This window comes from Balaenoptera physalus (assembly GCF_965194825.1).
Source record: "Balaenoptera physalus genome assembly, chromosome: 14".
In the NCBI taxonomy this organism is placed as follows: domain Eukaryota; kingdom Metazoa; phylum Chordata; class Mammalia; order Artiodactyla; family Balaenopteridae; genus Balaenoptera; species Balaenoptera physalus.
The window spans coordinates 7,278,396-7,305,309 of record NC_138893.1 but is presented as its reverse complement, the minus strand read 5'-3'; the positions used below and the strand labels follow the sequence as shown (position 1 = coordinate 7,305,309).

At 41.2% G+C, this 26,914-nt stretch overlaps 1 protein-coding gene across 8 annotated transcripts in view; it reads left to right on the top strand.

The window, feature by feature from the left end:
* Nucleotides 1-239: 239 nt before the first annotated feature.
* Nucleotides 240-26,914, top strand: part of CHRM3 (cholinergic receptor muscarinic 3) — a 532,253-nt gene continuing 505,578 nt past the window's right edge. For 4 of the 8 annotated variants that reach the window (XM_082425549.1, XM_082425545.1, XM_082425547.1 and 1 more), the window contains exon 1: nucleotides 249-954. The gene's annotated coding sequence lies outside the window, so the exon portion shown is untranslated. Of the gene's footprint in view, nucleotides 955-26,914 lie in introns of all 8 variants that reach the window. The other 4 variants (XM_082425548.1, XM_082425546.1, XR_014253554.1 and 1 more) reach the window with 3 other exon arrangements.

Sequence of the window (26,914 nt, the reverse complement as noted above, 5' to 3'; positions counted from 1 at the left end):
AGAGAACACGACGAAACTAACTAGCCAACAAAAGCCGTCCTTGAAGCACCAGGGGCACAATTAGGGGACACGTGTGCCCGGGCTGGGTGGGTGGGTGAGTCTTGCGTCTTCAGGGAGCCCGCCCGAGGAGGACGCTGGGCTCTCGCACAGCTGGGCGCCCTCGCCCCCGAGCAGGCGCGGCCGGCGGAGCCGAGCGAGCACGCGGGAGGCGAGCGCCACGCCGGCGGGGCAATTGGGCATGCTCAGAAGGCCGGCAGGTTTGGGTCTCACCCAGGCAGCTTGTGCATTACACCAGCACGCAGCCGGGGCGCGGGGGCGGGGGGAGGAGGGAGGAGCGGGGGAGGCAGAGGAGGAGGAGCGGCCAGCAGTAGCCACGACCGCCACCACCAGGCAGAGGAAGAGTTCGCGAGGAAGGAAAGACCCTCCTCTCACTTGAAGCGCCTGGCATCTGCTTTTGGGAAAAGAGAATACAAGATAAAGGAGACGGAAAGGAGAAGGGGGGAAAGAAGTGAGCGGGGAGACAGAGGAAAAAGGACGTGAACCGAAAGGGCTAGATCGTGCAGGCAGCCCGAGGCGCGGGGGCGGCAGTGCGGAGCCAGGAGCGCCGCCGCTTGGGCAGGTGCCGCGGCTGCTGCCCGGAGGCGGCATGTGACGCGCGGCCGCAGCTGCCCGCGGGCGGAGCGCTCTCGGACCCGGGAGCGCACACCGCGGGGCAAGTCGGTACCATCCCGGATCCCCACGCTCCTCCTCAGTTCGCCGGGGCGGCAGCGGCGCTTCTGGGAAGACAGGCGATGAACCGAAGGGCGGCTCCGGGCATGGGCGCGCGGTCCTAGGACACTCGCTTCCTGAACGCCGAGCGGGAGGCGACCAACGGACGGTGGACCGGGCGCCTCCCGCGCTTTGGGGAAGCGCAGACGACCGGCGTGGGACGGCCACCTGGAGCGCAGCGGCCAGGTAAGGACGGCCCGCGCCAACCCGACGCTGGGCAAAGCGGGTGGCGGTATCGGCTGACCTAGTTTTTTGCCTTATCGCGTTGGAAAAGGAGGAAAAAGTTTTCTGCGCGAGTAGGAAATGTCCTTGCTATGGGGAGTTGAAAGCGGGTACTGGGGAGGGAGGAGAGAGTTGGTCTGTCGATTTGGGGGGCCAGGTGGAGGCTTGAACCTGGAGAGAGCGGGATCTGGTGCGGAGTTGGAGTTCTGGGACCAAGGGTGGGAAACGCCGGGGTGACCATGTGCGGGGAAAGCGACGAGAATAATACGAGCGGTGGCCGGAAAAGAACCTGGGATGCCCCACCCGGCGCTCCTGCGCTTGGTTTCTCTGTCCGCCGAATGCGGAATCCGAGGCACGGAGTGTCCGGACAAGAGGAGCTTCTTGGGTCGGGGTGTGTGTGTGTGTGTGTGTGTGTGGTGCGTGTGTGGGTCTCCCCATTTGATTTCCTAACCCTTTCAAGAAGGTTAAAGCAGACACCCGCCAACCTCGCATTGGGGCCGCTGCCTCGGATTGCATTTCAGGGACGAAGAGGCCAATTTGGCACTTAGTGTTAACACCTGGGCGAAGGTACAGAGCCCGGGTGCGCGTCTTTACTGACCCAGGCAGAGTTTGCGCTCGCGGAGTGGCAGCCGCTGGATTGCGGCGGATCTTCTCTCTGGAGCCCTCCCCCAACGCAGCCTCCTTACAGCTGGGTTAATTTCTGTGTGATTTGAAGCGGTGGGGGTTAGGGGAGGGTTGACTCGAGCAGCAGAATTCACTTGTCTACTTGGCGCTTGTGCGTGCTGGCATGGTGATCCTTCTCGGCGTGTGTGCGACTCTCCTAGCACGCAGGTTGGAAGTGGTAGAGGAAGCAGAGGTTTGGGAATTGCATCCCATATGGACAGATTTCAAAACGCAAACATTCATGTGTCTGCAAGTGCTATTTGAACCTGTTCGATGGCTGTAAGGATATGCTTCCCTCCCGGTGTCCGTGTTTGCAATGTGAAACGATGGCTCTCCTTAGGAGGTAAATGTATTTATCTAAGCGTTTATGTTGTTAAGGACACTGATTATTTCACTGTATGCTTTGCACAGACCTTTCATTTCTCTCTTGGCCTCTGAATGCCAGCAAGTCAGTAGTCCTCCATGTGGGGTCTTTTGGGGTTATGTTTGGAAAAATAATCTTTGTAAAAAGTATATTGGCTGCTTATATAGTGCCAGATAATCATATGTTGTGAGATCATTGTATTGCATGAAGCATTCATCACTATTTTCTGTGTTTAAAACAATGCCCCTGTATTTACTTAAGAGGCACTGCACAAGAACATACACTTCAGAAAGGGGAGAGCTGACGCTGGAACAAATCCATGCATATAGACAGGGTTGTGGTAGTAGCTTATTAATTAAGAAGAAGAAGAAAAAAAAAAAAACCTGAGGTCTTTCTGTTCCAAATGTGGTGGGATAGATATGGTGGTGGGATAGATATGGCGCTGGGTGCACCCTCTTGTTATGGGAGCTGGTACTGTGGAGTATACGTAGAACACGCGTGCCTTTCCAGTGTGGATTCAGCATGCCACAGATACGTGGTTTTGATCATACACACCTATCACTGAATAACCTATCTTTAGATTTTGTTTACATGGTTTGTTGCAATTAGCTTAATATGTAATTAGCTATTGTTAAGCTAGAAAGCACATTAATTTTGAAATGGGTTTCCATATGGAACTATAACTTGAGCTTAAATTACTAATTTAAAATTAATTACATTGCAGGTCTGATTTAGACTGTTTCTGTAGGCTGGGGAGGGTGGTATAAGATTGAATTTAATATGAAAATAGTAGTATTGAAATACTGACTTTTAAATAACCCATATTCCAATGTGCTTGATACTTTAAAAAGAATATGAGATGAAAAGTAGATTTTGAAAAGGATCCTCGACAGTGTATACCTTTTGCATGGAAAATTATGAGAAAAGTGTAATTTGGGAAAAAGGAAAGCAAGTTTATGGAATTGGTTAAGATTTACAGAATGATCCAGAGTGTTACAGTAATGAGTAGGTCTGCATTAAACCTGCATTTAAAGTTATTTAGGAAACTTTCCTTTAAAGTTTAGAGAAGTGGGTGATTGTATATTACCTTATTTTTCTTCCTGGGACAAAAGGTAAAAATATAACTTCAAAAATATTATTTATTTCTGAAGATTATTTAGGCAACTTCAAAAATACTATTTATTTCTGAAGATTATTTAGGCATACTTAAAAGTTCTTTAGGGTGCACCCTTTCATTTTCTCTTCCTTATAAAGACAGCTGATTTATTTCCTTACAAAAAGAAACTTTGTTATTTTAAGTGTGTAAAAACATGAACTTCTTTGCATGATATTTTAGCATTTGATTGCAGACAACCTGTTGAACATGAGCCTAGAAAAAAATACGAAATTTGCAGAACTAGAATTTCTTGAATCCATACCAGGAAACTGATTAGACAGAAAATTAAACCATATGATTAAAAAGCAAAGCTGCCTTGTGTATTTGAACATAAGAAAGTAATTTTCTCTATCGTTCCCGGAGCCAACATGGTGTTCTCGCGTAATAAAGTTGTTAACATTAGCAAAATTAGTTGCTTACCCCTAAATGGCCTGGACGTTGTCAGTGTAACTATTAAGAAACTGGGTCTTGTTTGCAGTGCAGGGAAGTTTATGTTGAGAACAGCTGTGATGTAGTGGCACTTCAGATAGGAGATGAATGAACTGTGACGCCTGTGAAGCATGAGCCTCTGATCAGGACGCAGAGAGATGCATCTGTCCTTCACTTATGGGACCTAATTTGATGTCATAATGTATTGTGACTAATAGCATTTTCCTCGCATTGTGGTTCTGAAGTATCAGTGAGTGACTGGAAATGTTTTATTTTACACAATAGGTTGGTGAATTTAAAACACGTTTTTCTTACAGAAGAGTATCAAAAAGGCATATATGGCTGCAGTAAAAAACAATAGTAAAATCCCTCCACCATGGTAATTTTTTAAAATTAATCAGGATAATAAAATGTGTCTCATGCTTAATCCTTGAATGCAGTGCTTTCCCAGGTGTGATGGCAGTGACATGTTCCACAAGATTTTTCACCAATCGATCTCATTTAGTCCAGCGGAATCCCTATCCTGGTTATTAGTCTTAACAGAACTTTGGGATAAGATTTCACCCTGAATGGAAAGTTTTAATTTTAGAGGGAAAATGTGAAGAGATCATCAAAGGAATTTGACAGGAGGCAAAGCTAGTCAGATTAGAAGTTAATTTCAATTTCTCGAATCTGACAGGCTCTATCTTCTTCATTAAGGAAGTGGTCCTTGTTCCTATCAAATTCAAAGTAGCCTCTTTGAATCCTAAATCAGTTGTCACTGTACTTCTTCCTCCGTGGACGCTCCGCAGAAAGGCTGTGCAAGTGCCAAGGGTACCCCCTTTCCGTTGTGAACCCAGCACCTCTAGAGAGCTCTGTTAGACATCTCCATTCCCTAAAAGTTGCATGTCCTGTGCAGTACAGATGTGCATTAGCATTGTCTTCAAACAAAGAAAGACAGTTTTGATGCAGTGAAGCTGCTGCAAATGTTGAATCACAGTGGGCCTTGCAGGAAAACTGTGTTCCCTCTCCAGAGCACGTCTTTCCCAGTGCACAGATGGAGATGATCGGACAGTAGTTGCGGAGTGGATTTGAGGGTTGAAAGGCATCATGCCTGTGCACGCACTTTTTGATCAGTCTCTGAAGCACTGTAAAATGCAGTGCGCGATTTGCTTGCCCACCCACCTTTATATTGCTTGGCGTGGAGCGTGGAGAGCCAGTGTGTAGGTATCCCTCTGGCTCAGTAGTTGGCTACTGTGTGTTCGCTTTTGTCCAGAAGTTTGGGCGGCTTGCAGACTCCCCTGCCTCTGGCAGGCTCTCCCCTTCAGGCTGGCAGTTTTGTGCTCCCCACCTGTTGCAACTTCCTGCTCATCAGCTCCTAAGGGCCAAGTGCTCTGGCTGGCGTGCACCTTCTCAGACTTCCTCTGCGGAGGTGCAGCTGCGGCTTGCCACGCTGACACAGGACCTGGGATCTACTGGCGATGACAGCGAGCCAACAGAAGGAATATTTGAGCCACTGCCATCTTCTTCCCACCAGCTGTGCCAGCTCATCCTGAGGCCAGCTAGAATGTGAACACTTTGAGGAGGAACAATGGTGGAAAAAAACCACAGTAGCTGGCGGATGCGCTGTGGGGTTTGAGCTCTTGCCTTCCCCAGCCCTGTTCTGGTGAGACTGGGGGTGGGGGGAGGGCTGGCCTTCCTGATGCATCAACCGGTGCAGACACAGAAGAAGGGAGTCTGAGATGGGATTACCTGCCCTAACCCTAGTCAGCTCTACTAATTCCCATGCCCAGCTAGCCTCGGTTTCTGCAACCCTTGTCATATTTGCCATTTCATAGGGCTAAACTTCTCTCATGTTTTCAGTTTGCATTTGCAGGACTGAAGTTGTGCCTAGAAAGACTTTAGCATGACCTTGACAGTTAGTCTCACCCTTTCCAAGAACTTCTGTCCAGAAGCAAGAGTTTACTCCTTCCCTTGCCAGTCTCTGCTGCAGCCCTGAAGTGGACAAACCCCTAGCTAGGCCTGAGGCACGGCCACCCTTGGGACAGTGTATCATTTCTGCCTGGAGACTTGTGCTGCCAGGTTCCACTTGACAAATCTCCTTGTGTGTCATTGTTGGCAGGATCAAATCTCTGTTCTCCACGCTCCTCCTGGCCACTGTAATTTGAGTTGTTGACTCTCCACTACGGAATTAATCCTTCATTAGGTCATTTGTTCTAGCCTAGCCCCAGCTTATTTCCTGTCCCCGGTGTTCCCTTGAAATCCGGCACACCAGCTGAGCCATGACATATTCTACCTTCAGTCACCTCTACCGCAGGAAGTGGTGCTCGTCTAGACATCCTGGGTTGAGCAGGATATCCTCCAGTGACTGCTGTTTAGATAAAAGTCAGGTGAGGTTAAACCAGAGTAAAATACTACCAGCTGGTGTCAGAGAGGAGAGGGCTACCAGATGTCTACTGCAAAGGCTGTGCCTTTATGGTTGTGAGGTGCTTTGATGTTCTTCCACTGAAGCCTTCTAATCGATCACAGGTAGCTATGGCCATGGCATTAGATTCATACAAAAATATCCTGTCAGTAAGCTCTGGGAAAAGGCATCTGCTGACAGCCTTTGTCAGTATTTATCACTTTGGAGTAGATTACCTCATTCGAATTGCCGGCAGGACCCAGTCTGGAGAGAAACCTAGTTATTGCTTAGCTAGGTACCACTTCTTGCCCACAGCCATTTGAAGTTTCATTCAGCCAGCTCTCACCTCCAGTGGACCCCAGTCCAGTGGTATTGTGTAGACTCCAAGAATCCACATGCATTTCAAGTATCATTGGGTTCTATGTGTCTATATCTGTGTATCTATGTATCTATCTTTATTTATCTCTGTATTTCTGTCTCTATGTCTTTCTATATCTCTATCTGTATCTCTCTATCTGTGTACATTCATTTAAAAGTATTATTGAGCACAGTGATATTTTTGGTGATTTTCAATTTTTTTAGTTCAAAATAGTCTAAAAGCACAACTTCTCTCATGCAGAGATCCCTCAAATCAATTGCGTTGGAAAGAAGTTCTCATACCTGAAATGGAAGCAAAGAGCCTTCTGTCTTCCTTGCCTATGATTTCTCACATGTGTGATAACACATGTCACATGCATTACCTCGTGGGAAGGGAGCCCTGCAGGGAAGCTGGCACTGCCACGAGGTTCCTTTACGTGGGGTCCTCCTTTCTTCCCTCTTTATCCCCAAACCCTTCTCATCACACAAGAACCAGCCAACCTTTTTCAGCTTTCCTTGAGTGCGGCTATGACTCTGCTTTCCCTGTGATAAATTATTTTAAACCCCTCAATTCATTTAACAATAAGAAACTGAAAATGTATCTAAGCAACTACAAGCCACATGTCCCTCATCTGAGTTCTGGTTGTTCTCACTATCTTTAATCTTAAAGTCGACAGTCAAGGGTAACCCAGATAGTATTTATGATTCTTTCTAAAGAAGTTAAGTTCATGAGAGTGTTTAATAAGTACATTTTAATAAATACTTGCTTGAGTAAAATGAATCTGTCTATCTGTCAATCATCTGTCTACCTATCCAGCCATCTCTGCTTTTCACTTATGCACAGGAGTGTATATCCCTGTGGTAACTTTCCTGTCAGTGTTATCTAATGTGCCAGGCACAGTGGACATTCTTTTTTTGGCTGCTCAGAAGGGTGAGTCTGGGGCTCTGCCTTCCAGGAGCATATGGTCAATATGAGGTGAGAGCAGCTCAAGAAATCTCAGAATTGGAAGGTGATGTTAGACATTGTATTCGCTTCCTAGGGCTTAAAACAACAGAAATGTACTGTCTCATAATTCCCACACTCCCTTCAAAGGCCCTAACGGAGAACCCGTACTTGCCCCCTGCAGCTTCTGGTGGCTGGCTGCATTCCCCGACCTGTGACTGCCTCTCACCACTGCCCGGAGTCGGATCGTCTCCTCCCTTTCTGTCTGTGTGTTTCCTCCTTTGCGTGTCCATCTTATAAGGATGCGTGTGATTGCATTCAGGGCTCACCCGGAGAATCCAGGACAAACCCCTCCTTTCAAGAGCCTTAGCTGTATCACACCCTTTTACCATATAAGGTAGTATTCATGGGTTTGGGGGATTAGGACGTAGACAGACATATCTTTTGGGGGGCCGTCATTCGGCTCACAACAGAAGTCATCAGTGAAGGGCATCCTACTTTGTGACTCCCCATTGGTGATCGTCCAACTGTGTGGTTTGTACGATTTGAGAAATTAACGCTCGCAACGCGTCTCATTCCGTTTCTAGAGAGCAGGGAGAGGCAGAGCCTCCTTACAACTGAGCCAGAAATCCAATTCCTACTCACTGTGCCTGTTGGCCTTCCTAATCATTCTGAAAATTATGATGGGAATACTTCTGATCTTTCTTCCATAAGAAAATCTTTCTCAAGTTCAATAGTTTCAAGTTAAGTCAACCTAGCCCTTTCCGCCCCTTCTAACTTTTCATGTTCATTCCTAACCTTCTCATTTACACTCGGTGAGTAACATCCACATATCTCTAATTTTACCGACTTCTGACTATAACGTTTGCTCTCTGGCTTCCATCCTCTGGAGGTTCACAGAAACCACTCGGCCAAAAACCACCTGTCCCCTCTGAGTCACAAAGAAAAGGCCCTTTCCCGGGCATCCCCTTTAATCTCTTAGCAGCACCTACAACCACCCTTCATTTTCAAAACATTGTACTTCCCCGGCTCTCCTCCTCCTCTGGTTCCTCTTCCGCCTTCCAGCCTCCCTGCCCCGTCTCCCGAGCTGCGTGAGGCTCCCCAGGTCTTTCTCGTCCGTTGACTCCCATGCCTTTCTTGCACCCTTTTCCTTTTGTGACTTCATTCATTGTCGTGATTTCCACTACTTTTCAATGTGGGTCACCCATCTCATCATCTGCAAGCCTGGTGTGGCTTCTGGAAGTGGCATTTCCATGAGTTTGCTGGGTGGCACCGCCTTCATTTGTTTCCTCCTCACCCTGCTCCCCTGAGGTTTCCCATTTACACGCATAGGGTGGCCACCCTGTGGCTCGGAGTTTTCTCAGTAATCTTGATTTGCTCTCTTGCGTAGCTTCCCACATTTAGTCAGATACCCAACTGTAATAATTCAGCCAAGTAATCGCTCACTCAGCCTCTTGGTTTCTTGTCTTTCCTACTACCAGCACCTCAGTTCACGGCTTTTCCAACTTTCATGTGCAGTCAGGTCACATGGGGATCTTGTGAAAAGGCAGACTCTGATTCAGGAGGGCTGGAGCGGGGCCTGGGGATCTGCATTTCTAACACCCCCCAGGTGATGCTGATGTAATCAGACCTTTATACGTTTCTCTCAGAGCCTCCAGGCTTCCCAGCTGATTTCACTGACTATAGTCCCTTCTTCTAATCCACTTTAGAGACTACTTTTATTGATCAAATCTGATCATTTTTTCCCTCCTATCCTCGAAACACTTCTCTGACATCCCCTTCTATTACCTATTGAATAGCAATGAAATCTCTTACATCAGCATTCAGCTAGCATTCCATATGTTCCGTGGTTTGGATTTACAGTAAATTCAGTCTCAAGTCTCAAGGTCACCTTTAACTTTACCCGCAGTGCTTGCTGTTCTGTACACCCTCTCTGCCGTTTTCATGATTTTCACATGTTCTCATGCTGCTTGGAATGCCCTTTCTTCCACATCCTCATGGGTCCAAATTTTAGCAGTTTGTCAAGGACAAAGTGCTTGAAATGACACTTTTCACTGTGAATTCATCTTTTAGTACTTTATCAGATTCTCAGTTTTATCACTGATCCCATTCACTCTTATTTGTGTGTGTGTGTGTAAATTATTTCAGATACTAGAGTGTGAAGTGCTTGAATGATGATGCCATGTTTCATTTGTCTTTGACTGCCCTAAAGTACTTACTATGGAGTCATCCCCATAAAATGCTCAATATACATATCGACATATAAAATATGTAAATATAGTGGTTTTGCTGTTTTTCTCATTATAAAAATGAAATGGATTACACAAAATTCAATCATGAAAGAAATATATTGTGTCAAAAATAGGAGTCCATCATGATCCAGTGCCCCCAAAGATAACCGAGGTTAACAATTTGATGCATAATCCTCTGATATTTTTCTGTACATATCCTAACATTCATACAAAACCGGGATAATAATAGACTTTTGTGAGCTGACTTTAAATGTAAATCTACCTCCTTAATTTTTAAATCTGCAGTGTGTTCTAAAAGATTGACTGATTTCACTGCATAAAAATCAATCCACTTAAAGTGGCCCAGCAATAAAGAAATCTCTTTGCTTTGAATTTCTGATTAGTTAAGTATGTCTATGTTCAGCACTTTCTCTGCCCCCAGGATCATACTAGACACTTCGGATTTGTGAGAGTAACACACAAATACTGCCCCAGAAGACACAAGCTATTCTTATGCCTTCAGGCTAATGTCAGCCAGTGGACTAATGGAGGTGTAGTGGTCACTCATTTTTGATGCCAGATTAAAATCATCACGTTTGATGACATGCACTCTCAGATCGTTAACTTTTATGTTGAAATTTAAGCTTTTGCATCATTTAGATCCATAAAATACAGGTGACTCATTTTGAATTCTGAATGTGGACATTTTAATCTATCTAATGCATACATATATATGTATATTTTTTTGTTTCATGAATGAATATAAGTTTGTAATAAAAACAGAAAAACTTTAACAAAGACAACAAAATCTTGTATATGCAATAAAACTACAATTTAGGGAGAAGTATGGAGAAAAAATAAAACATCATAATGATCTGTGTCTTAGAATGCCAGTAAGTCAAGACACAATATGACACATTTGTTGAAAAGAGAATTCCTTTAGAATTTGTAATCAATATTCCCCTAAGAATTTTTTAGAAAGAAATCTTAATAATGATGAATGTTTGTTATTGCTACCCTATTTGTCATTTAGAAAAATCAGTCTGTGGTAGAATTCTGGAAGATAATTTTCCTGGATAGTGGGAGGGCAGGTATATGGTCAGGGAATCTAGAATTGTCAGCAAGATTGGTTGTGTCTTGAGAAGAAATACTTAAAACTAGAATGCCAAGACAGTAAGGGGAAAAAACTTTGAACCTGTATGAGATTTCTGCAGTCTGAGTTAGTGAAATTATATAAAGAATATTTCTGCATCCTGTTGAGTGATTCACCCAAGGTCCCAAAATTCACAGGCCTGGATCTTTTGACTCTGTGTCTGGTTTTCCCTATCCTTTCATGCTAGATCTCTTCTTAGGAATCAGCTCACCTCTTTCTCGCTTGACATCCTCTCTCTTGGTGATTTCAGCTGCACTTAGGGCTTCAAGTGTCAGCAGACGTAGTTTTGTAGACCATAGCTCTTCCCTTGAGTGCTAGATTTCCATGCTGGCACCCTGTTGGACATTTCCACAAAGAATATCAATCAGGCACCTCCAATGTACCATTTGGACTCTGGAACCCATCATCTTTCTCCAAAATATGCTGTTCCTCCTATTTTTTCCTGTATTAATTGACTGCATCACAGTCATCCTAGGAGCTCAGACTTGAAGCATCTCGAATCTGCATTTCCTTTATACCCTCCCTCCTCTCGTGCAGTCTCTAAATCCTACTGGATTTTCCTGAACTGTCTTATCAGTTCCTTCCTTCCTACTCCCACTCCCACTTTCTTGATACAGGCCTTCCCTGCCCTCCCCACCCCTGCACTGTCCCAATGGACTCTGACTTGTCTTTTTGCTTTGTTTGCTTTTACCTATTCTACAGTGAGGTCAAAGTCCATTACAGTTTCACTCTCCATAACTTTCAGTCCCTTCTTCCTTTCCACCCTCTGCTGTGGCGCTGTAGCCACGTCAGCCTGCTTTGAGGGTCCTGGGATGTGCCTCTAGGTAGACCCTCCACACTTCCTGAAATGTGCTCCCTAGCTTTGGCCTTAGCGGTCCTGCAAACGGGAAGAGGACCTGCGTGCCTCCTCTAAGACAATTCGTCTTTTCATTCCCCATGCCCCTTGAGTGTATTATTCTCATGGATGTGATAACATTTGCCATACTTGTTTCCACTAGAATAAACTATGCAAATATCAAGTTTTCCTTTGGATTTTGAGCTTCTTATCAGGAGCCACCCATTCAGTATTTATTTCTCTGTACTCAGGACTTACATACTGTGAAATGGGGATGAGCAGCTCACTGAGTTGAATGATGGTTTAGATCTCTGTCAGGGCAGAGATGTTTACGTTATGTTTCATTCATGATATAGTCCAAGGGTCTAAAACTGTGCTTGGCAGTAGTACTCTCATTAAGTATTTGTTCTTGAATGAATTCCTTCTTACTGTTCCTTTTGGGGGTGGGGGGGGGGAAAGAAATCTGAGGTTTACAAGTTTTCAGTGTATTTTGATAATGACAGGATAGTTTACATGTTAATAAACAGTAAGGAGTTCTTGATAAATATGATACAGAACATAATAAAATTATCCCAGGTCAGACTCAGAGTTTCATTTGCTCAAAGCGTTGTCTGCAAGGATATAATGGTTGCCCTGGTGACCCTAACATTTTGAGAGGCATGGTTCTCTCAGATAACATCTAACAAATTAGGGCTCTTCTAACCAACTTGTTCTAGTGGCCAGGACTTTTGAAGGAGTCATTTTTCGTTGATCACCAGCTGCTATAAGTAGCCAGGTCTCCTAAGGGCTTTTCATAATCACTGAAAAGATTTCCATCGCAGGGATTTAAGGTGATGTTTCTACCATTGTGGCCTAGGATCATTTGACCAAAATCACCTGGGGTAGTTGTTAAACTGTAGTCTTGGGGATTGAAACCAGACCAGCTGAATTAGAATGGGGGGGGGGGCAGGGTCTGTCAATCTGCATTTTAAATGAATACCTTGAATGATACTTCTGCCTGCTAAATTTTAAAACCCACTAATGGAAGAGAGAGACAGAATATTTTGATTGAGAGAATGATTGAATGAGCTAGAGAAACACTTTAGAAACACTGTATTTTTTTAAAGTAGATTAATCGCCTGGATTGGCAAGGGGTACATTATCTTGGGCTGTTCTCTGGTAAAATGAGCCATTCAATTTAGGGTGTTTCTCCAGCTTTGAGGAAGGGCAGAGTGCTCTTTTCCACTGGAATATAAACACAACTGAGGAATGACTGAGGTCTCAGGTATAGAATTAAGGTGAAACCATTTCCATCACAGGTACCCCTTGGTAACTAAATATATAGTTTTTAAAAAATACGGATAACATTGTTCACAAGGTGGTATAAAAACAGAAATTATCTCAAATACATCTAGTCCTCAACATTTTTTCTTTGTTTCTTGTGTTGTACCGTGGAACTATATCAGAAGCAGACCACATTTTTGCATGTGTATGATGCTATATTTAGAGTCTAACATATATTATTGATGTGAACAACAGGATGTCAAGAAAGGAAGGACAAAATAGTCTATAACTGCTGCATATGTGCACAGTAGTTTAATTATTATGAATGGTTTTAGAAATGGACTTAGTTTTGCTCATCAATTAAAGGGCATTTTATAATAGATCTTCTAGACATGAGTGTGTTTTAAAAAGCATATACAGTACAATTAATACTTTTACACAAATTTAATGTAAAGTATTACATACATTTTAAGAGAATTAAACAAAATTGTCAATCACTCTGTTCCTTAGAACTTTAGAAATTCCTCTGGTAGGTGACCCACACAGTCTGGTCTATTTTCAGCTTTTCTACCGCCCATTCACATGTTCATTAAATTTAAGTTCTTGAATTGTTTCAGGCACTGTTCTAGATGCTAGAGATAATTAGATGAATAGTCATTCTGCTTTCATGGAACTTATGTCTTTGTGAATTCAAATCCATAAAACCTGGAATAATATTCCCAGGGTTTTCTAAACAGGCCTGTTCCTACTTGGTGTCAAGAAGAGAGGAGATGCGGGTATTAGGATGGTGTAACTAATTAGACGTGTGATCTTCCTTAGGCTTTACTTTCCCCTCACCTCTTAAACATGGGGTTTAGATTAAATTTTTCTCGGCAAAATGTTGCCGCTTTTCTAGAAAAATTAGACTGCTGATACTAACTTTTGCCACTAGATGGCAAACATCTGCATTTGTGTGTCCAATGAGTGAGTCAAGTTCTGAAAATTAAAATGAGGTTGAAAATGATTCACTTGATTTGAAAAATAATGTTGTCAGTCTCACATGAATGAGAGGTAGCGGTTGCTATTATGTGCCATGGATTCCATCCTTTAAACGTGACCATTTAAAAACTCCTTGGCATCTACTTTTCAGTGTGGCTACCTGCTCTGTTTCTTTTCAAATGCAGGACAACCCATTTTTGAAACGCTTTTTAAAAATCACGTATATTGCTGAAGTTATGATATAACAGTGAGTCTTTAATGTACTTTCACCAGTGTTCTTTTTATATGAAAAAGTTAAAATAGTCTTTTCAAGCTGAGGCATAGATGAACACACTGGGTGGATCTAGAGAGTGTGTTACTTTATCAGATATAACATGAGAAACAAGTGTTTCATTTTCCTGTGACAGAAGAAACAAAGATACTAGATACTCTCTGCCTGACTACTTCACTTGATCTGCTGTTGGCTACAAGAGTCCAAAGAAAATGAAACAGGAACAGAAGTTACATCTGACAAATCACATATATAAACCAAGATTAGCATCACTGTTACAGAACTGAAAGCTGGCCCAAAGCCTGGTGATGAAGAGTCCACCTGTATCCCCTTTTCAGCAAGGAAATAACTAACCAAAGCATGAATACAAGCATGTCTTTTGGAAGACCGAGGGTGCCATATCAAGTCCAAACCACACTAAGCCATGAAAAGTAGTGCCCACCGGCTCTAAATTTCTGGGAAACCCATACCAACTACACATACTGCCTTTGACTTTCTAAGACAAGATTGTTTTGAGGCAGCTAGGTTCAGAAGGGGTTATACAAATTTGCAGCAAGTCTTGACCCTAGATATGTGTTTATAATCTACAAAGATGTTCACTTGTAAAACAGAGTTTTCTGGGCCAAGTTGTTCTTGGGATTCAAAGGGTGGAGAAGCCAGATCTTTTTGGAGGGTTACCAGGAACTTGTTGGTGTAAAGGATTTCGCTTGAGAGAGATACTTTAAAGGACCAGTAAGGTTTAAATAGATGGAGACCATTTAAATAGATGGTAGAATATTTAGGCAAATATTTAGGCAAAACTTAACTTACATGTGAAAACCCCTTGCCGTTTTTGGTCTATACCATGAACACTCCATCTCAGATCCTTGGCACTTACTGTTCTGTTTGCAACACTCTTTATCCAGAAACCTATACAGCTTGCTTCTGCACTTAAGATCTGTCCTCAAATATCACCTTATCAGGCCAGCATTTTGTGACCACCTCATCTGAAACAGCATGCACCTCTTCCATCATTCACCATCTCCTTAATCTGTTGTTTTTCTCTTCTGAGCATTTATCACCACCTGATACAGTGCATATTTATTTTTTTTGCTTCATTTATAGTCCGTTTACACCCACTACAGCATGAGCTCTCTGAGACCAAGGAATTCATCTTTTATTTTAATTACTAAATATCCAGTTCCTAGAACACTGCCTGGCCCAGAGTAGGCTCCTGTCAAACCCTAAATGACTAAATGGATATGCAGTGCGCTTTTCCTAGAGCCTGCAGGAGGAGTGCAGCCCTGCTGACTTGTTTTTTTTGTTTTTTTGTTTTTTGGCTTCTGGCATCTTAGTTTCCTGACCAGTGACTGAACCCGGGCCTTCCGCAGTGAAAGCTTGCTGTCCTAACCACTGGACCACCAGGGAATTTGCAGTGCCACTTTTATTTATTTTTTTTAACATCTTTATTGGACTATAATTGCTTTACAGTGGTGTGTTAGTTTCTGCTGTATAACAAAGTGAATCAGCTATACATATACATATATCCCCATATCTCTTCCCTCTTGCATCTCCCTCCCACCCTCCCTATCCCACCCCTCTAGGTGGTCACAGAGCACTGAACTGATCTCCCTGTGCTATGCGGCTGCTTCCCACTAGCTATCTATTTTACATTTCGTTGTGTATATATGTCCATGCCACTCTCTCACTTCGTCCCAGCTTACCCTGTCCCCCGCCCCGTCCTCAAGTCCATTCTCTACGTCTGCGTCATTATTCCTGTCCTGCCCCTAGGTTCATCAGAACCTTTTTTCTTTTTAAGATTCCATGTATATGTGTTAGCATACGGTATTTGTTTTTCTCTTTCTGACTTACTTCACTCTGTATGACAGACTCTAGGTCCATCCACCTCACTACAAATAGCTCAGTTTCGTTTCTTTTTATGGCTGAGTAATATTCCATTGTATATATGTGCCACATCTTCTTTATCCAGTCATCTGTCGATGGGCAGTTAGGTTGCTTCCATGTCCTGGCTATTGTAAATAGTGCTGCAGTGAACATTGTGGTACATGACTGTTTTTGAATTATGGTTTTCTCAGGGTATATGCCCAGTAGTGGTAGTGCTGGGTCGTATGGTAGTTCTATTTGCAGTTTTTTAAGGAACCTCCATACTGTTCTCCATAGTGGCTGTATCAATTTACATTCCCACCAACAGTGCAAGAGGGTTCCCTTTTCTCCACACCCTCTCCAGCATTTATTGTTTGTAGATTTTTTGATGATGGCCATTCTAACTGGTGTGAGGTGATACCTCATTGTAGTTTTGATTTGCATTTCTCTGATGATTAGTGATGTTGAGCATCCTTTCATGTGTTTGTTGGCAGTCTGTATATCTTTCTGGAGAAATGTATGTTTTAGGTCTTCTGCCCATTTATGTATTAGGTTGTTTGTTTTCTTGATACTGAGCTGCGTGAGCTGCTTGTATATTTTGGAGATTAATCCTTTGGCAGTTGCTTCATTTGCAGATATTTTCTCCCATTCGAGGGTTGTGTTTTCATCTTGTTAATGGTTTCCTTTGCTGTACAAAAGCTTTTAAGTTTCATTAGGTCCCATTTGTTTATTTTTGTTTTTATTTCCATTTCTCTAGGAGGTGGGCCAAAAAGGATCTTGCTGTGATTTATGTCATAGAGTGTTCTGCCTATGCTTTCCTCTAAGAGTTTTATAGTGTCTGGCTTTAATTTTATGTTGTTAATCCATTTTGAGTTTATTTTTGTGTATGGTGTTAGGGAGTGTTCTAATTTCATTCTTTTATATGTAGCTGTCCAGTTTTCCCAGCACCATTTATTGAAGAGGCTGTCTTTTCTCCATCGTATACTTTTGCTTCCTTTATCAACGATAAGGTGACCATATGTACATGGGTTTGTCTCTGGGCTTTCTATCCTGTTCCATTGATCTATACTTCTGTTTCTGTGCCAGTACCATACTGTCTTGATTACTGTAGCTTCGTAGTATAGTCTGAAGTCAGGGAGCCTGATTCTTCGAGCTCTGTTTTTCTTTCTCAAGATTGCTTTAGCTATTCGGGGTCTTTTGTGTTTCCATACAAATTGTGCAATTTTTTTGTTCTAGTTCTGTGAAAAATGCCATTGGTAGTTTGATAGGGATTGCATTGGATCTGTAGATTGCTTTGGGTAGTACAGTCATTTTCACAATGTTGATTCTTCCAATCCAAGAACATGGTATATCTCTCCATCTGTTTGTATCATCTTTAATTTCTTTCATCAGTGTCTTATAGTTTTCTGCATAGAGGTCTTTTGTCTCCTTAGGTAGGTTTATCCTAGGTATTTTATTCTTTTTGCTGCAATGGTAAATGGGAGTGTTTCCTTAATTTCTCTTTCAGATTTTTCATCATTAGTGTCTACGAATGCAAGAGATTTCTGTGCATCAATTTTGTATCTTGCTACTCTACCAAAGTCACTCATTAGCTCTAGTTTCTGGTAGCATCTTTAGGTTTCTCCGTGTGTAGTATCATGTCATAGGCAAACAGTGAGTTTTACTTCTTCTTTTCCTATTTGGATTCCTTTTATTTCTTTTTCTTCTCTGATGGCTGTGGCTAAAACTTCCAAAACTATGTTGAATAATAGTGGTGAGAATGGGCAACCTTGTTTTGTTCCTGAACTGAGAGGAAATGGTTTCAGTTTTTCACCATTGAGAACGATGTTGCCTGTGGGTGTGTCATATATGGCCTTTATTATGTTGAGGTAGGTTCCCTCTATGCCTACTTTCTGGAGAGTTTTTTTTTAATCAAAAATGGGTGTTGAATTTTGTCAAAAGCTTTTTCTGCTTCTATTGAGATGATCATATGGTTTTCCTCTTTCAATTTGTTAATATGGTATATCACATTGATTGATTTGCCTATATTGAAGAATCCTTGCATTCCTGGGATAAACCCCACTTGATCATGGTGTATGATCTTTTTAATGTCCTGTTGGATTCTGTTCGCTAGTATTTTGTTGAGGGTTTTACATCTATGTTCATCAGAGATATTGGCCTGTAGTTATCTTTCTGTGTGACGTCTTTTTCTGGTTTTGGTATCAGGGTGATGGTGGCCTTGTAGAATGAGTTTGGGATTGTTCCTTCCTCTGCTATATATTTTGGAGAAGTTTGAGAAGGATAGGTGTTAGCTCTTCTCTAAATGTTTGCTAGAATTCGCCTGTGAAGCCATCTGGTCCTGGGCTTTTGTTAGTTGGAAGATTTTTAATCACAGTCTCAATTTCAGTGCTTGTGATTGGTCTATTCATATTTTCTATTTCTTCCTGGTTCAGTCTCTGAAGGTTGTGCTTTTCTAAGAATTTGTCCGTTTCTTCCAGGTTGTCCATTTTATTGGCATATAGTTGCTTGTAGTAATCTCTCATGATCCTTTGTATTTCTGCAGTATCAGTTGTTACTTCTCCTTTTACATTTCTAATTCTATTGATTTGAGCCTTCTCCCTTTTTTTCTTGATGAGTTTGGCTAATGGTTTATCAATTTTGTTTATCTTCTCAAAGAACCAGCTTTTAGTTTTATTGATCTTTGCTATAGTTTCCTTCATTTCTTTTTCATTTATTTCTGATCTGATCTTTATGATTTCTTTCCTTCTGCTAACTCTGGGGTTTTTTTGTTCTTCTTTGTCTAACTGCTTTACATGTAAGGTTAAGTTGTTTATTTGAGATGTTTCTTGTTTCTTAAGGTAGGATTGTATTGCTATAAACTTCCCTCTTAGAACTGCTTTTGCAGCATCCCATAGGTTTTGGGTTGTCATGTTTTCATTGTCATTTGTTTTTAGGTATTTTTTTTATTTCTCTTTGATCTCTTCAGTGATCTCTTGGTTATTTAGTAACGTATGGTTTAGCTTCCATGTGTTGATATTTTTTACAGTTTTTTTCCTTTAATTGATATCTAGTCTCATAGCATTGTGGTCGGAAAAGATACTTGATATTATTTTAGTTTTCTTAAATTAACCAAGGCTTGATTTGTGACCCAAGATATCGTCTCTCCTGGAGAATGTTCCATGAGCATTTGGGAAGAAATTGTATTCTGTTGTTTTTGGATGGAATGTCTTATAAATATCAATTAAGTCCATTTTGTTTAATGTGTCATTTAAAGCTGTGTTTCCTTATTTATTTTCATTTTGGATGATCTGTCCATTGGTGAAAGTGGGGTGTTAAAGTCCCCTACTATGATTGTGTTACAGTCCCCTACTATGATTGTGTTACTGTCGATTTCCCCTTTTATGGCTGTTAGCATTTGCCTTATGTATTGAGGTGCTCCTATGTTGGGTGCATAAATATTTACAATTGTTATATCTTCTTCTTGGGTTGATCCTTTGATCATTATGTAGTGTCCTTCTTTGTCTCTTGTAATAGTCTTTATTTTAAAGTGTATTTTTTCTGATATGAGAATTGCTACTCCAGCTTTCTTTTGATTTCCATTTGTATGGAATATCTTTTTCCATCCCCTCACTTTCAGTCTGTATGTGTGCCTAGGTCTGAAGTGGATCTCTTGTAGAAAGCATATATACGGGTCTTGTTTTTGTATCCATTCAGCCAGTCTATGTCTTTTGGTTGGAGCTTTCAATCCATTTACATTTGAGGTAATTATTGATATGTATGTTCCTATTACCATTTTCTTAATTGTTTTGGGCTTGTTTTTGTAGGTCTTTTCCTTCTCTTGTGTTTCCTGCCTAGAGAAGTTCCTTTAGCATTTGTTGTAAAGCTGGTTTGGTGGTGCTGAATTCTCCTAACTTTTGCTTGTCTGTAAAGGTTTTAATTTCTCCATGGAATCTGAATGAGATTCTTGCTGGGTAGAGTAATCTTGGTTGTAGGTTTTTCCCTTTCATCACTTTAAATATGTCCCTGCCACTCCCTTCTGGCTTGCAGAGTTTCTGCTGAAAGATCAGCTGTTAACCTTCTGGGGATTCCCTTGTATGTTATTGGTTGTTTTTCTAACTTGCTGCTTTTAATATTTTCCCTGTATTTAATTTGTGTTAGTTCGATTAATATGTGTCTCAGCGTGTTTCTCTTTGGGTTTATCCTGTATGGGAGTCTCTGCGTTTTCTGGACTTGATTATTTCCTTTCCCATGTTAGGGAAGTTTTAGACTGTAATCTCTTCAAATATTTTCTCAGATCCTTTCTTTTTCTTTTCTTCTTCTGGGACCCGTATAATTCGAATGTTGGTGCATTTAATGTTGTCCCAGATGTCTCTGAGTCTGTCCTCAATTCCTTTCATTCTGTTTTCTTTATTTGGCTCCCTGGGAGTTATTTCCACCATTTTATCTTCCAGCTCACTTATCCGTTCTTCTGCCTCAGTTTTTCTGCTATTGATTCCTTCTAGAGTATTTTTAATTTCAGTTATTGTGTTGTTCATTATTATTTGTTTGCTCTTTAGTTCTTCTAGATCCTTGTTAAATGTTTCTTGTATTTTCTCCATTCTGTTTCTGAGAGTTTAGATCATGTTTACTATCATTACTCTGAATTCTTTTTCAGATAGGTCACCTATTTTGTCTTCATTTATTTGGTCTTGTAGGTTTTTACCTTGCTCCTTCGTCTGTAACATTTTTTTTTTGTCATTTTTTTTTTTTAAATTGGTGGAGCCGTATTCCTGTCTTACTGGCTGTTTGGCCTGAGGCGTCCAGCACTGGAATTTGCAGGCAGTTGGATAGAGCCAGGTCTTGGTGCTGAGATGAGGACTTCCGGGAGGTGTCACTCTGATTAATATTCCCTGGGGTCTGAGGTTCTCTGTTAATCCAGCAGTTTGGACTTGGAGCTCCCACCACAGGAGCTTGGGCTCGACCTCCCGCCTGGGAACCAAGATCCTGCAAGCTGGTTGCTGGGGGTTCCTCCCATCCCCCTAGGTGCCCGTGCCCTACCGGTGCCTGGTAGGTGCCCTAGTTGTGCAGAGACGCGAATTCTGCGTCCTCCTATTCCACTATCTTGACCCTGCCCCTATTTTTCTTATTGTAGAAGGGAAAACTGACAAACCTATCCCGTATTTTCCTTTCAACCAGGGCCTTTTCTTTTGAACATCCATGTTGAAATAGTCACTAATAGCATCATTTACAATGAATAACAGATTACAGGTTAACAATTGTAGGCTTGAAGAATAATGAAATAAACTAGCACATTCAATCAAATTGAATATGGCCAGCTTTCTTTTCAATAATGCTGTTTTACCCTGTTTTTCTATTAGAATTAGATAAGAGAGAAACAACTTGTTGCCTTCTTATTCTTTTCAATTCTATTTTTGTAAATGCCCACTGACTTAATTATGAACATATGCTTTAAAAAGGAAGTAAAGAAATTCTTCTGGTTGTAAAATGGAAGAGGAAGATGGAGTAGAGATTTTCTGTAGTTGGGATTCTGTGTCATACTTTAGGAAGTCAGTAGTTGAGTGCCTACTGTGTGCCACTGTGCAAAACATGATACACAATCAAGAGTATGTTGGCCTGGGATGCCCTTGACACGTCATAATATACTTAATTTTCTACGTTACTTTGCTAACATGATTTATAGTGGTTCAGTTATACTGAGTCTCTCTAAAATAACAACATGGTATACTCTATTAGCGTTTTCATAGCCAAGTCCAGGTTTTGAAATATTGCTAAACATGCTTGAAGGTAATGTCTTCTGTCTTTCCATCCATCACACATTTATTAAGCAGCTGCTAATGCTAGGATGCTGCTCCATGCTGGAGGCAGAGTGATGAGGAAAGAAGACAGGGTCTTGCCCTCATGGAGTTTGAGGTTTGAGTGAATCAACTAATTTTTCTTTCAGTTGAGAAGTAGCTTTAAAAAGTAGTATAATGTAAGAAACTGTCTGGTTTGAAGGATGCCGATGTGGGCATAATGATGAGAAGATCAGTGTCCCTAATACTGTAAATTGTGTTCTGTTGGGGGTTGGGTAGAAGACGCTCCCTGGAGATACGGTTTCTTTGGAACCTGGGCATCACCAAATCACACACACACTCAAGTTTAGAAACTGTCTTGACCTCAGTTGGGCCTGAATTTTTCCCATCTCAGATGTTGAAACCATATGTGTATGTGAAAACCTTTGATGGTCTGGGCTCTGAATCAAGGCGGAAAACAGTATTTGTGTAGGTGTGGCTGCAAAGCAGATATTTGGAAAGTTAGGAAGATATCTTTCTGGGATCACATAGGTTAGTGGTCAAATAGAATTTGGGATGGTCATGAGGTTGGCTCATTGATCTCTAAAAGGTAATGAGATGCTTGGGGTTGGTATCAAAGAATTCACTGAATAGAGAATGTCTTTTGTTGAAACAAAATCAGCGATCTAGGTAATAGGGCAGTTTTGATTTGAGGGTATCTACTGTTCTCTTCTAACATTTTAAAGAAGCTTCTCGTGTATGGTATTAGATGTCTGATATTAACCTTAAAAATGGTTTCAATCACAAAATGCCCTCATGCTCCCAGAATTTGTAAGGTCCTTCTCAGTGTTTACCAATTTACATTCCAAAGTTCTCCAACCATTATTTCTCCTTTTACCTTTTCCTTTAATCCAGTGTTTCTCAAGTGGATTTTCCTCATTAATGCCCTCCCCATCCCAGGAGCCTTTTAGACTTTTTCTTTCCTAATCATGAAAATTTTAATGCCATACATTTCTTGTATATTTGTTTATAAAATGTGACCATTTAGAGAGTCAGAAACCATTGCCATCTCTAAGACATTTTCGCCCTCTAAGAACTCATTTTCACCCCCTTTGGGGAGATATCACCCCCATAGAATGCATACTTTAATCATTTATACCAGGGCGATATGAAGGCAGGAGTGATTCCATGCCCCTTTGCACACACAGTCCCTCAGTCCCCTTCCTCGCTCCTCTCCCCACAAGTTCTGCAGTGTTGACAATGAATCCCTCACTGAAGCCTGCAGGATCCCTTCTCACCCCCTTCCCCCATCGCCATCTCTTAGTTGAATGCTCTGATCCTTCAGGACTGGTCCCTGTGTAGACTCACCTGCTATCCCTAGAGAAGGATTTCCATTAAAACGTCGACAGGGATGTCCCTTAATGCTTGGTTTCTGAGCAGTAGAAAAGATCAGTATATTTTTTTCTGAGGCAAAATGAGAAAATCCAAGTACGATTTCATGTATCTTCCTGCTTCTTATTGCTTTTTTTCAGCCCCATTGGCTCAGGGAGTCCTAAGCTGGCTGTGTTCTTCCTGGCAAATCTGCCTGTTCTCAGCACCCAAGTGCAGTTGAGATACAGGACTGCCTAGATACGTCCACTCTGTTGTGTTTTTAATATGATTTTACACAGTCCTTGCATTCTTGTGCCACCAAAGAGTTTTTAAGCTTTTGTAGTACCCCAGGCATTTAGAAACTTGCACAGTTCCCAAGGCTACAATAAAATGATAGCATCTGCAGTGCCCGCCTTTCCTGGATCCCCATTCATGAGAGGCAACCATTTTCATCTCCTTAGGCTCTTTTTTCTGTTATTTACTTCTGTATTTCTAAATAGCATGCCCAGACAGCTATGTTTTGCTTTTTGACTATTAGAATTTACTTCTTACTATATAAAATGAGGGCTGTTACTTCTTACTATATAAAATGTTTTAGCCCTGTTATAAATCATTTTACTCCCAAGAGAATCATTAAAATTTTTGTTATATCAATATTCATTACAAGCATGTATTGACTATGTGTTTTACTCATTACTGAACCATTTAGAGACCTATGATATTTTCTTTTTTTTGTATTATTTTTTGGTTTTCTTGGAATTAATAGTGTCTCATAGTCTCCCTTCCTCTCTTTCCTCCCCTCTCCCTCCCTTCCCTCCTCTCTCCCTCCCTCCTTCCCTTCCTTCCTGTCTTTCATCTGCTCAGGAGTCTTCCAGCCTTTTGCTGCAGTCAGGACTGGCTGCTCTCTAGACCTGCCAGGTAGCTGTCCTCTAGGATTTGTCCCTCACTATACCCATCCCCATATTGTTTCTTTTCTTCAGAGTTCTTCAATTTTATTATCTGCAGAGTGAGAAGGATAATTACTATCCTGGCTTCTCCTGGTTCTCAGGAACATTAAATGAGTATATATTTAAGTACATATTAGAACTCGCATGTAGGACTTCTCTGGTGGCACAGTGGTTAAGAATCTGCCTGCCAGTTCATGGGACACGGGTTTGAGCCCTGGTCCGGGAAGATCCCACATGTCACGGACCAACTGATAAGCCCGTGTGCCACAACTACTGAGCCTGCGCTCTAGAGCCTGTGCTCCACAACGACAAGCCACCGTAATGAGAAGCCCACGCACCACAATGAAGGATAGCCCCTGCTCGCCACAACTAGAGAAAGCCTGCACGCATCAACAAAGACCCAATGCAGCCGAAAAATAAATAAATGAATAAAAAATAAAATAAAATAAAATTTAATTTAGAACTTGCATGTAGTACACACCCCAAAAAGGTAATAACAACTTACTGCTACTGTGTATACTGTTTGTATAGTTATTTATTTTTCCATTACGTGTCTTCAGTGGAAAGTTTCTATGGGACAATATGAGTAGAGGAGGAGCTTACTGTAGAATAAGTTAAGAGTCTTGCAGAGTGGTAATGTAATCATACTTATTAGAATTACTATTAATGGTCCACCATACTGCAGACTTTTTTCAAGGATCAATCAGAGCAGATACCACTTGAAGGAGAGAAAGGTAGTTCTTTTCGGTGTGACTGAGGTTTGCTGGTTAGCCACTGCTGCCCTCACCTTCCTACACTCTGGCCCTGACAAGACAAGCCCATTTTCTATGAAGGTGGGAACCTTCTGTAATCTGAATTTAAGTTGTATGCTGTCTTTTAGCAGTGTTCTATATTTTATGAACTTCAATCATATTAAAATCAATATTATTTGAAGAAAACTGAATCATGAAAGAGTGAGTGTCTATGTTGGAATAGAGAACTCACTTGTCCAGGGTATTTAGCTAATTAATTAAATGGAAAGGCTGAAAATCAAGTATATTTAGATGTTACTTTGGCACTAGTGAGGTTTGGGGATGTAGAGGATACACATATACATGTATACACATATTTTTTAAAAATAACCAAATGCCAGCTTGTTTCCCATTGTTATTATTTCCATTGCAAATGTTTGCTTGGGTGGTTTAAAATCATATTGATGATATCAGAATAATATAAACCCAAGGGGGAGATGTTTGTTGAAAAGAAACCAGGGTTCTTGACAAAAATAATTTGAATTTTAGCCTCTCCTAGGCTCTCAACATTAGTGGAGCCTCCGCAGTAATTTTATAAGCAGCCCCTGTGTTGCCATTAGGAACAGGTGGCGTTTGTCAGCTGAACATCTAAACGTTCTGAATCTCTGGGCACAGGCACACTTCATCACTGCTATGCAGTTTCATCTATTCCTTTGCTTGCTTGCTTTCTATTCATAATTAATTTTGTATTGAACCCACTGGCTTTGATGACAGTTAAATACTTGTTTTTGACATAATGAGAAGAATACTTCTTCAGTGAATCACACAAGCGGCCTACCTTTTTTAAAAAGGGTTAATCCCTTCCTTACTTTGATTTTTCGTAAACCTAAGTAATGTGAATATTCATTTAGGTTGCATCTACCTAAGGCAAGTGTTTACAACCATTTGATGTTATTTGGAACACACTATCTTCCATCCTGTCCCATTGGCCTCTGCTATGTGACATTACACAAGCATCAACCTCTACCTTATGTTTGCTCCAAAGCAAGTAGTAAAAAATCTGGAACAGAACAAAATAGTTGAGATCACATAACAGACATTTCGAGACAATGGGATAGCATAGACAGTATGCCTAATTTTGTATATTTCTTTAAATTCAATCCAGCTGAGATTAAGGAGGATTAATTCAATGTATAGAGTAGAAGTTGAAAATGTATTTTATTTTATGATCAGTTTATTGGGAGCTCGTGCCCTTAATGGAACAATGGCTCTTAGTGGAAATACAACTAGGTTATAGGAAACCACAGTTTGAGCCTTCCTAGAGAATGATTCACTGACAATAATATAAATATTAATATTTACAAAATATTGTGTGCTTACTCTGTGTTAGAACAGTGCTAAATACTTCCCTGTGTAATGTATCATTTAATTCTTGAAACAGTATACAAGATAAGTACTCTCTCTTGTTTGATGGATTGATATAGTAAACCACAGACAGGTTAAATGACTTGTCCAGATCAGGTTTCAAACACACGAGTGTTTGACTCTGGTTCTGGTTAAAGACGTTTGCAATCTCTGGACTAAAAAAATGAATGTCATAGACTGATCAGTGAAAAAGTTTTCTTTTTACAGAAGTTACTCTTATATTCCTTTCTACATGTCACAGTAACAGCGCATGAAATTTAAAAAATTAAGGCCACAATAAAAATATGAAAAGCAGGAAAATGAAAGTAACTGAAGGAAAACATAAAGTTGTAAACAAGTAAGGGACCCAAATTTGGATAGGGAAAATTTTAATATATCTAAAAGTATAATTCTTTAGCTGCATTGCTGTGGCATACCCATGATAATTTTCATTACCACTGAAGCTAAAACAAGAAAGACTAGTAACTGCTTAAGCAGCAGCTAGAGAGGAAAAAAAAATTTTTTTTTAGTTAGAGTTATAACCAGATTCCAATAATATGTGATTTTATTCATTTAAGTAGGATCATCCAGGGCTCTGAGTATAATGTTCTCTGTGCAGCTTGGAAACTGATTCAGTGGTCTTAGGTAAACAGTGCATAACTGATATAAAAGGTGACAAGTAGAAATCCTAAATTTCTATATTTGGTATAGATTTTCCAAGTAGATGAAAATTAAGGGAAGAAGAGCGGACTGGTCAAATATGAACATGGGCTAGTGGGACATTGCCATTGTGCCTACCTTCTTTGGTGATCAGTCTGTTGAGAGAAATAAA